The sequence below is a fragment of the Urocitellus parryii genome, chromosome X, assembly GCF_045843805.1.
Source record: "Urocitellus parryii isolate mUroPar1 chromosome X, mUroPar1.hap1, whole genome shotgun sequence".
NCBI classification, from domain to species: Eukaryota; Metazoa; Chordata; class Mammalia; order Rodentia; family Sciuridae; genus Urocitellus; species Urocitellus parryii.
Genome location: NC_135547.1, coordinates 20,648,815 through 20,659,844, shown reverse-complemented (window position 1 = coordinate 20,659,844; position 11,030 = coordinate 20,648,815). Strand labels below are relative to the sequence as shown.

At 41.6% G+C, this 11,030-nt stretch overlaps 1 non-coding gene across 1 annotated transcript; it reads right to left on the bottom strand.

The window, feature by feature from the left end:
* Nucleotides 1-8,928: 8,928 nt before the first annotated feature.
* LOC113200471 (U6 spliceosomal RNA) lies at nt 8,929-9,035 on the bottom strand. The gene has a single exon (XR_003303060.1). It is a non-coding gene; the product is annotated as a U6 spliceosomal RNA (small nuclear RNA).
* Between the last annotated feature and the right edge of the window lie 1,995 nt (nt 9,036-11,030).

Below are 11,030 nucleotides of genomic sequence, written 5' to 3'. Positions count from 1 at the left end.
CTCAACCCTCCATCCTAATGTTATGAAGACATTCTCTTCTCATTAGTATCTTTTACCCCCCAATTCTCAATCCTTAAGTAGGAAAATCAAACTGATTACACTTAATTAATATAAGGTATAAATGATTCATTGCCCACCCATAATTTCTAAGCAGTTTTTATCACTGCCCTAAGGAAAATGGAAGTGTTAGAAATTTCAGGAAATACCACAAGGATGTTTGAGTGCAGGGAGGCCTTCTGATTTTTCCCGAAGTCATTATGGACTACAGGCCCTGCATAAGGTGAACCCCTAAACCTTTGTGCCTCTCCCCTTCCCCAAGAGTAAACTTCACCAAGCAGAAGTTGTGTACCCACCCCCACAAACTCAGGCTAATTCTCCTCTACTAAATTTCTATTCAGAGTCTGAGGTCTCCTGCTGTTTAATCAGAACAGTAGGGTAGTGGTGGCTCCAGAACAGAGAAAGGGCCTAATTTTGCTTTTCCAACTGACTCTGGGACCTCAGCCTCTAACTTGGTCCAGTGCTGACATTGAGCAGAATGGAGGAACAGGAAGAGAGGAAGATTCTTTTTCAAAACCTCTGGACTAGAGGCTAGGTGGACAGTGAGAGATCCAAGAAGGCAGTGCTTCATTTTTCATTTCTCACTTTGTATTGAAGGAGGCTTAATTTACCCTCTCTGAACTTTTCTTACCTGTTAAATGGGGGAATTATCTACCTAGTATTGCTATTGTGGTAGATTAGAGAATATACATATAGTGTCAGCACATAGTGGACATTTTGTGTTAAAAGGTGATTTTTTTTTCTTCTTTCCAAAGGGATGTCCAAATGGTGTAGGACCCTGAAGATGCTCTTCCTCTCTCAGTTCCTGCAGCCCCTTGTTCCCACTTTTGAGGGCCAGGCCAAGGCTTGGATGCCACCCTGTTGCTTTGTTCCCCTGGGGCACTGGGCCAGGATCTATTGGGGGAAGCCAGGTTCTACTGCCAAGGGAAAGGTTTGACCTGGGATTCTACCCAGGAAATGCCATCTGAGGCTCCAGCCTTTACACGTGGACCCCCAAATCAGGGTCTTCGCTTCCTGGGGGCTTGAGTGGATTCAGGAAACCTGGGCTTCTCAGAATAATTGACCATTCCTCAATCACTGAGGAAACTAGATCATTTATACCGAGCCAAAATGATTAATCTTATGCTCAGGGAACGTGGCAACAGCCCTAAGCTTCAGGTTAATTGGCCACGCCCATTTTTGCCCTTTCACCCCCCCACCCCCACCCCCAACTTGGGCTGTTTAACCATTTTACCCTCTCTTTCTACTCCACCCCAAGCACTTTCCCCCCCACCCTTAGGCAGCACCGCAGTGCTTTTGAGGGTGACATACCCGAAATTTCTAATGGCTCGCCCCCTGCATAGCTTTGAGGGCTCCAGCAATCAAAGGGGTTGGGCTCGGCGGGGTGACGGTTGCATGCTCCGCTGAGGGTTGGGAGGGAAGACTGAGAAGGAAAAGGGAAGAGATCTACAGTGCCCAGAGATTCTCAGCGAGGCAGGGCTGGGATCCGGGGAGGGAAGGAGAAAGGCAGGGATGAAGGGGGTAGGGGGACAAACTGAGGAGCAGTTTACAGCAATTAATTACAGTAGGGAGACTCTTTCGGGGTTTTGTTTAGGATCTGGTGGCCAGTAATTAATCTTCAGCCACTGGACTATGCGCTCATTTGCAGGTACTTACGGTAGTTGAAGGCCCGCTCCGATGTTGGAGATTCTCCAGTGAGCTCCTCCAGATGCAGCAAACTGCCCGGCATGAGAAGAGCTGTCTAAGGACAGCCTCTCAGGCTCCAAGCCCCGCCTCTCCTCTCCCCCGCCCGCTGCTGGACCGCCCCAAACCTCCCGCACCTCCTTCTCTGGGCTCCGCGAGCCCACCTCCACCAACTCTGCCTAGCACCTGCAGTCCTCTGGCGACCAGAATATATACGCCCCTCCCAGCTCCCCGCCTCTCTGCTGACTCCCTGCAGAGGTTGCCCAGCCAAACTCAGGCCCCTGCCCCCTGCCTGTCGCTCAGAGTCTCATTGGGTCACCGTATCCTGGAGGGGGAGATGGCCAGCTCTTAAGTCAGCCAGAGCTGTAGATCCTCCTCGCCAGCTCTCAATTGCCATTAAAGGGCTCTCATATATTCCTGGGCTCATTTAGCGCCCCAGGGGTTCAGAAACATGGCTACCGTGGTTTAAATGCCTACTATGTGCCCCCGACCCCTGAGCATCTGTTTATCTCTAAGCTTCACAACAACCCTGCAAGATAAGTGTTTCTTCCCTCAGTTGTACAGATGAGGAAACTGAAGCTCAGAGAGGGTTAAGTAACTTGGACAATCTTCAAAGTCCAGCTTGGGATAAAAGCCCAGGCTTTAGAGACATACAAATTTAGATTTCAGTTCAGGTTCCACATTCAATAGCTGTGTGACCTCAAGCAAGTGAATTACATTCTCTGAATCCCAGTTTCCCTGTTTTTAAAATAAGACAAGACAGCCTAGTTCATAAGACTTTAATGAGATAACATAAGTAAAACTCACAACAGAGTAGGTCCAGCACAGTAGGTACTTACTAAATGGTAGCTGTTGCTGCTACTAATAGTAGTAAGCATTGTTAATCTGCAAAGCCTTCCTCAACTTTCTTAGAGCAACATGAATTTGATAATATAGAACAAACTTTCATGAATTGTTGAGCATGAAATACCTTTTAACATGATAATGTATGGATGAGGCACTAACCAAAAGCTCTTGACATATAACATGTGATAGGATTAAACTCCAATGGACTCACAGACCAATTGGTTAGCAATATGCACCTCACAAACCAATGGGTTAAAAAATAGCCAAACGTTTCTTTATATGCATGTGCCTTTTTTAACCTTCATAAAAGATTACAGGTTATCTAATGAAAAATACTTTAATTTGGGGCTGGGGATGTAACTCTGTTGGCAGAGCTCTTGCCTAGCATGCACAAGGGCCTGGGTTCAATCCCCAGCAGCACCATAAATAAATAAATAAATAAATAACTGCTCCTGCTTTAAAAAAAAAATAGCTTAAAAATACCAGAAAACTATGTGAAAAATAAAGTAGGGCTTTTTTAATGTGCCAGTTGAATAATGTATCTTCATGCATCAGGTGACACCAATTGTGGCTTCTTGGCATTCTCCCACATACCATTATGCACTGTAGATTATTGTGTACTGATTAGAATAGCCATATGAATATAAATATGTGTTTCTGGGCAAGTTATTTTACTTCTCCAAGCTTCATTTGCTTGTTTGTAAAATGAAGATAAAAATTGTACTTACTATCATGCAGGGTTTTGGGTCGGATGGAATAAAAACTGCCCTCTAAACCACTACCATAGGGCCTGAGTCACAGCAAGCAGCCATTAATTCAACAAGTTTGTTGGGTACTTTCTTTGTGGCAGGCATTGTTTTGGATGCTGACAATTCAGAGAGGATGCCGGTTGCTTCTCAAGAGTCTGCAGTCTAAGGATAACTGGTGATAGAGAATGAGTGGGAGGCAGCCAGAGAAGGAGGTGCCTTGAGAGTCAAAGAGGACTGCAGTAGGAACGGCCAGCAAGGAAGGCATGACAGTATGTTTGCGCAGAACTGCAAGCAGTTTGCTGTTACTATATGTCTAAACCAGGGTGGTGTTAATGGAGGAAGAAAGGGGAGCAAGGGTTTCCAAAATATGGAGAGGCAAAATTGGACAAACTTGATGTTTGTTTGGAACAGAGTAGTGACAGTTATTATCTGTCAGAGTGAAAGTATCCGTGATGATTGATTTTCAAAATATTTATATAGAAATCACTATAATAGTACTTTATAAATCTGAACTCATTTAATTTCCATAGCAACGTTATGGAGTAGCCATCATTTTCAGCTCCATTTTACAGACGAACATACTGAAACACAGGGCCATTAAGCAAATTTCTCAAGGGCCAAACAGCTAACAAGTGGCAGAGCTAGGATTCAAACCTAAATTGTCTGTGCATAGAGTCCCATATTCTGAATCACTACTCTATGCTGCTTCTGCATTGAATAGGTAGAATGATATGACCAGACTGAAAAAAAAAGGGAAAAAAAAAACTATGAAAGTGCTTCATAAAATAGAAAGGCACCAATCAAATGCACTGTTAGTAATGTGGAAAGAAGACGACAGAAGATCCCCCAGCTCTTTGCAAGTTCTTGGGCACAAGCTTGTACTTTTGGAGAGCAGCCTGAATCTAGAGCTCAGAATCCACTCCCCCCACCCCACCATTTGGCCTTGGAAGCCTGAGAAGGTCCTGCCTGGGCTGTGTGGGTGAGAATACCACACACTCCCGTCTTTTGGTCTGGGACATTATGGAGTCTTGAAGAGACTTATTATTCAGGCTTCATAGGAGCCCCTCATTCAAACTATGGCTGGCAATTGAGATGCCAGAAGCTTCGTCTCCAGGCTACCTCCGTAGGTTTTGAACTCTGCAGCCCACAGAAAGAGAAACATTTTCTGGCCAATCTCCCTGAAGAAACCTTGAGTTGCCCAATATTATAAAGCTAGGAGTAGAGGCCAACAGGGTCTGGGGTTAGGACTCAGCAGAGACAGAGTTCCTGACATTGATTCTGCTGCTCTTCCTCCATCAGGGATCCTGCATGTCTGTCATTCTGAAAATCTCTCTCTATCTCTGTCTCTCTTTCTCTCCTACACACACACACACACACACACACACACACACACACATACCCCATTCAGAAGACCTGTTTTTTCTCCTGTTTTATTACTCTAGAGTTAATTGCTTTCCACAACTCTTCTTTCAGGGAATAGTTTGAGAATGACCAATCTTAATCGTAATGGCCAAGGCCTCCTTTGACTGTCTGTATTACCTAAATTTGGTGGGGTGGTATGGGAGCTCCCCTGCCTTCATTGTCCTTCTTACAGGGGATGACAAAAATATTCCTGAATTTCAAACTCTGAGCACTGGGGCTGTAAGGGAATTCCTCCTGCAAAAACTTAGAGTCACCTCTTATGGACTATAAGCCAACTATCAAACACAACGTCCTGGGTTCAATCCCCAGCACCACCAAAAAACAAACAAACAAACAAAAACACAAAAAACAAACCCAAAAACAACAAAAAAAAAAGGAAAAAAGAAAGGTAGAACTCAAAAGGAAGAGATGGAGAAGCAGCAAGGTTCAGAGTGATCTGCAGTCTTTCACCCCAATCAAGTCCAGCATAAGAGGATGAGGTTTTTTATTCTCCTAAATCTGTCTTGTAGTATCCTAAATAAGAGATGCACAGGGCAAAGCTAGCCTCCTCCCGGCAATGTGCTGGAGCTCGCCAACTCTGTGCATCTTATCACAACCTGGCATTCAGTGACTTAACAGTGGTAGCTTGAAATTGGTCATGGTCAGAGGATTTTCACCACAGAGGAAGCAAATGCTGCAAAACAGGCATCCTCTTTAAAACATTTACTAGCAAACCACTTTCTTCCAGTTTTATGCATTAAGATAGTAAATTTTACTGGCATACAGAAAATTTTGCAAACCCCCAAGAATCCTGATCATTTCCCCACACTAACAAGATAAGGAGCATTGTGTTAGCTCTCTCCTCCTGCCCCCACCTCATTGTGATGGTAAACCACCTGAGGAATGTGTGAGGAATGTGCATCTTCGAACCCCTCCAAACTTCTGAGTCTGCCAGAGCCACCATCCTTTTCTACACTGGAAAAAAGGCATGGAGTAGATGAAAGAGGCTTTCAGGTACCAATAAGCAAGTGTTGTTCCTGAGCAGACCCAGTCTGAAAGGCTAGGCTCCCAATAATGAAACCGGATGGGGAGTTTGGCTTTGGAGGTGTGGAGTTTAGAGCTAGAAAGGGACTTTGGAGCCAACCCACAGAGCTTGGGTTTCAACTTATCCTTTGTCAAGCATTTCAATTATGAAGGACATAGTTTGGGGCAGTAAGTCACTTGCAGAAGCTATCCCTGAGGGTATTTTCAGGACTGTGCTGGAAGCTTCCTAGAGTAAATCACATGCAAGTAATGAACCAGAACTGAAACTTCTTTAATCAGAACACTCATTGTAAGCCATAAGGTATTAGACAGAGACCCACATGATCAGGCTTCTGTGTGTTTGTCACAGAGCCAATGAACAGTGTGATTACCTAGGTGAAGCTAACTTAAGGTTAATGGGTACATAGAGAAAATGAGGTTTTATTGTGCTTCAATCTAGAAGGGCCAAAGGATTCTGTTTGGCCCTCATACCATTTACCAACAGGATCAACTACTAAACTACCAGCCCCAAATTTGCAATCTTCCTAGCATCACAAAATGCCTTTTTTAAAATTTGAGCAACAGTGTGCATCTGAATACATGGTGGGCAGGGGTGGGTGGTGGTTCTAAGATAGACCTATAAAATGTGGGGTGCACTGAGTATAGGCTATGCAGTGTTTTAGTATCCTCTTTTCCTGTACTGGATCAAGTTGGTGGTAACAGAAGGAGGACAGATAGATTCAACCTCACTGCCTAGGTTGGGCAGTCAGAGAGGGTTCTGAGGGCAGTTCAGGTTGGCCCCAGGTAGAATGCTTCCAAGTGCCAGTATCAGGAAAACCTTATTCTGCTTCAAAGTCTGACTTGCCTCCAGTGTGTTTAAATTGCAGACATTTTCATGGGGGATGGGGAGGGAAGAAGAAGGGGGATGCCACTCAGGAATGCACAACTAGGCTTTTTGTATTTACTTTTAATCACTTGTCCAAAGGAAAGTTTAGAAGTTAACAATTGGGTTCTTTTATCATCCAATTTATTGTATGATTCACCAATTATATAATTAAAGTTAAATAGAGATGTCAAAATTGCAAGAACAACACAAATCTGCAATTTAAAAACACATCACTGCAATATAACTCACTGTTTACAATCTGTTTCTAAAAATAACAGTTTACAGGCAATCATTTCAATGTACATGCATCTCTTAGAGTTCTGTTTGTTTGGGGCACTAAAATATGATCAAATTTTCTATAAGATACATGTGCCTTGATATAGGGTGGAGGTGACTTCCAGCAAACAAGTCTTTTAATTTCATATAGTTGAGATATTTAGATTATATTTAGATTGAAAATAAAATTATTTATTTCTTATTTGATGTCTAATATTTCAATGTCTCCCTATCTCACCTAACTTGAATTATCTTGCTATATTCACATCCTCTTTTTCATTATCCTTTCCCATCCCATCCCATTCATTTTTTGTTTTTCTTATCCTCCTTTCCTGTGCACAATGTTTGTTTGTTTTGTTTTGGTACCAGGGATTGAACTCAGGGGTACTTGACCACTGAACCACATCCCCAGCCCTATTTTGTATTTTATTTAAAGACAGGGTCTCACTGAGTTGCTTAGGGCCTCACAGTTGTTGAGGTTGGCTTTGAACTCGTGATTCTTTTGTCTTAGCCTCCCAAGACGTTGGGATTACAGGCTTCACCATGCCCGGCTCCTGAGCCCTATGTATTTATGCATGTATATGTATGTATATATGCTTACACACTCATGCATACATATTGTGTGTATATATATATATATATATATATATATACCATATGTGTATATATATATATATATATACATATGTGTATATATATATATATATATATATATATACCATATGTGTATATGCATAGAAATTGGTACACATACGTAACAATAACAACTTGGTACAAAGTTACATTTTTATTTTCTTTTTCACTAATCACCCTGGCAAAAATACAGGTAATCATAAAAATATGATCTACATTCTATTAAGAAATTGGCTTTAAACAAGGCATGGTGGCACATGCCTGTAATACCAGTGATTTGGGAGACTGAGGCAAGAGGATTGCAAACTTGAGACCAGATGCAGCAACTTAGAGAGGTCCAAAACAACTTAGTGAGACCTTGTCTCAAAGTAAAAAATAGAAAGGTCTAGGGATATGGCTCAGTGGTTAATCACCCCTGGATTCAATCCCCAGTGCCCCCAACCCCCCAAAACATAAAAATGAGCCAAAAAAACCCTAGAACACAAAGAAGAAATGGATTTTATAAGTGAATTTAGTCACTTATCTCCAGGAGCACCCTCTTGTGCTGCAGCTGCTTTTGGTAAAGCCAGTAGTTGAAGAATTTTACTGATAAACGCCTTGAAGTCATTTTGACTGTCAAAGACTCTGCTCTCATCTTCAATTTGGAAAGTTAGCCTGGCTGGGTGGTTCATTTGGTGTTTTAGGCCCAGGAACTTCAACTGGATAATTTTCTCCAACTCATTCTCTCTTCCATTATCGCTAATGCATAGTCAGGTGTCAGCCCATCTTTATCGTGTAGAAAAAAATCACTTATTTCCTCTGAGCATCTCACAAGATGATTTTTTTTCTTTCAAGTTGAAGAACTGTGCCATTATGTGCCTTTGATTTTTAGTTTGAGAGGTATATTTGAGTGGTGATCTGTAAATTCTGTATATAAGTTGAGATCTATGTTTAGCTTTGGAAAGTTTTTTTTCCCCCAATAATTCCCTTAATAATGGCTTCAAGGCTACTCTCATTTTCTGCACCTTCTGGGATGCCAGATACATGAATATTATGCCACCCTGATGTACTTTCAAGGTCTATCACCTTTTCTTGCACCACGAAGAGCTATTTTCTTAAAATTTTTATCTTTTGAGACCCAAGCTAAATTTGATTCTCGTTTGTACTGTATCCTTTCCATGGTATTTTTTTTTTTTTTTTGTTTTTTTTTGGCAGTTTTTCTCTCTCGGGTTTACCTTCAATTCCTGAGCTTCACAGTGTTTAGGGAGCTTTTCCTTTGTGCTTTTAAAATGTCCACTAGTCCTACATCACTTTCAGGGTGACTCCTTCACCTTGGCTCTTTTTTCAGGGTTTTTGCCTGCTACTCCTCTGGGCCAGTCGTAGCTCTTTAAAAAAAAAAATATGGAACGTTTCATGAATTTGCGTGTCATCCTTGTGCAGGGGCCATGCTAATCTTCTCTGTATCCTTCCAATTTTAGTATATGTGCTGCTGAAGCTAGCACCAGCCATAGCTCTTGAACCATCTGAGGTCCCTTCTTCTTTCCTGGCATCATAGCACTTCTTGCTTGCTCTTAAGCTTGTTTTCATCATTCTTTTCTAAGCTTGGATAGTTTAGGTTTTCTTGTTTCCTATTCTTGTGGCTGAGGCTTCTGACTTGGCAATTTAGTTTTGCACACAGCTGCTTTCTCTGTCCTCCCCCACCCCCCAGAAGCTCAAGAGCTGAGGTCTTTTCATTGAAATGCAAGACCTACTTTAAGCTGAAATCCTCAGAAATCCTGTAGGAAATTAAGGTATAATCAACTGATGTGCTCTCATCTAATAGCATTGATGGAAAGAGCTTCATTACCCTATAAGTGAGATAAAGAAATACACAAGTGTATGAATGAAACAATAAATGCACACACATAAACATACATAAGGACTCTAAATACCTGAATACACATGCATATAAGCATGAAAAATAATATAAATAGTCACACAGATACATACACATGGAAACAAATACATACATAAAATTAACCTCATGTTTTCAGATTTAGTCTCTGCCTGGCTGGGAGTACACAGAATATTTCTGATTAAACAGCTAAATTCATTCAAGTTATAAAGCAGAGAGTGAGAGAAGTTCACCTAAATGTTTCAGTGTTTGTGGAAAGAGATTTTGACTTTGTGTCAGAGGGCTTGAATTTCAGTTCTGGCAGAGCTATTTACTAGCTGTGTAATCGTGTGACATTTGGCAAGCTACCGAAAGTTATTTGAGTCTCCATCTCCTCATCAGTCAAATGAGTATTAAATAATTGTGAGCTAAATCTGAATATAGAATTCTCTATTTGCCTTCATCCTTTTTTTTTTTCTTGGTACCAGGGATTGATCCCAAGAGTGCTTAACCACTGAGCCACATCTCCCTTTCCCTTTTTATATTTTATTTAGAGACAGGATCACACTGAGTTTCTTAGAGCCTCCCTAGGTTGCTGGCTTTGAACTCTCTATCCTTCTGCTTCAGCTTCCTGAGCCATTGGAATTACAACTGTGCACCTCCGCACCCAGCTATTTGCCTCCATTTAATCATATTTTATTTTTGAATCATATTTTAATATATCTCTTTACAGTGGTATCTGGGATTTAGATTGGTGGGGGTGGAAGCAGGACAGTGACAGGAAGGGTAAAACCTCAATAGGTCTTAAATGGACAGGTTCTCAGGTCCCACGGCATGTGTGATTTTTTTTAAATTAAAGAATAAGGATTTAGCTTGATTACACCCCAGTATTGTTGAAAGATGGGAAAATAAAATTTTCTTTCAAGATTGAAATTTGGGCTGGGATGGTAGCTCAGTGGTAGAATGTGTGCTCAGCATGTGTAAGGCACTGGATTTGATCCCCAGTAACTATAAAAATTTTTTTAAAATATTATGATCCGGGGCTGGGGTTGTGGCTCAGCGGTAGAGTGCTCGCCTAGCATGTGTGAGGCGGTGGGTTCAATCCTCAGCACCACATAAAAATAAATTTAAAAAAAGAAAGGTATTGTGCCTAAATATAACTAAAAAATAAATATTAAAAAATATATTATGATCCACTAGGAGATACATACATGTTCACAAATAAGGATAATACAGCATAGAGCACATAAGCTTTAAAAGAGTGTCAAATAAAGCACAAAAGGAGCATAAATGAGAAAGCATTTAATTCTGACCAACAGCACTTAAGAGTTCTTTATTCAAGCCTCCCCAACTTAAGTTCCCATCCCCGTCACTGGGCATGTTGAGGGCACATATGAGGCTTCCTGATCAGAACATCCATATCCGTGTTACCCATCTGATGTCTCCCTAGCATTTCACCATATGCCTCACTTTGGGAGTACAGAGCAAAGAACCTCAAAGTATAGCAGTGCAATCTTGTGTGGAGAGAAGGACTGGAAATGAGTCTGGAGACATGGGCAGAAGCCAGGTCATTAAAGACCATGTGTGCCCTAGAGCATTTGTCAGTAAAATTTCATATTTGTGC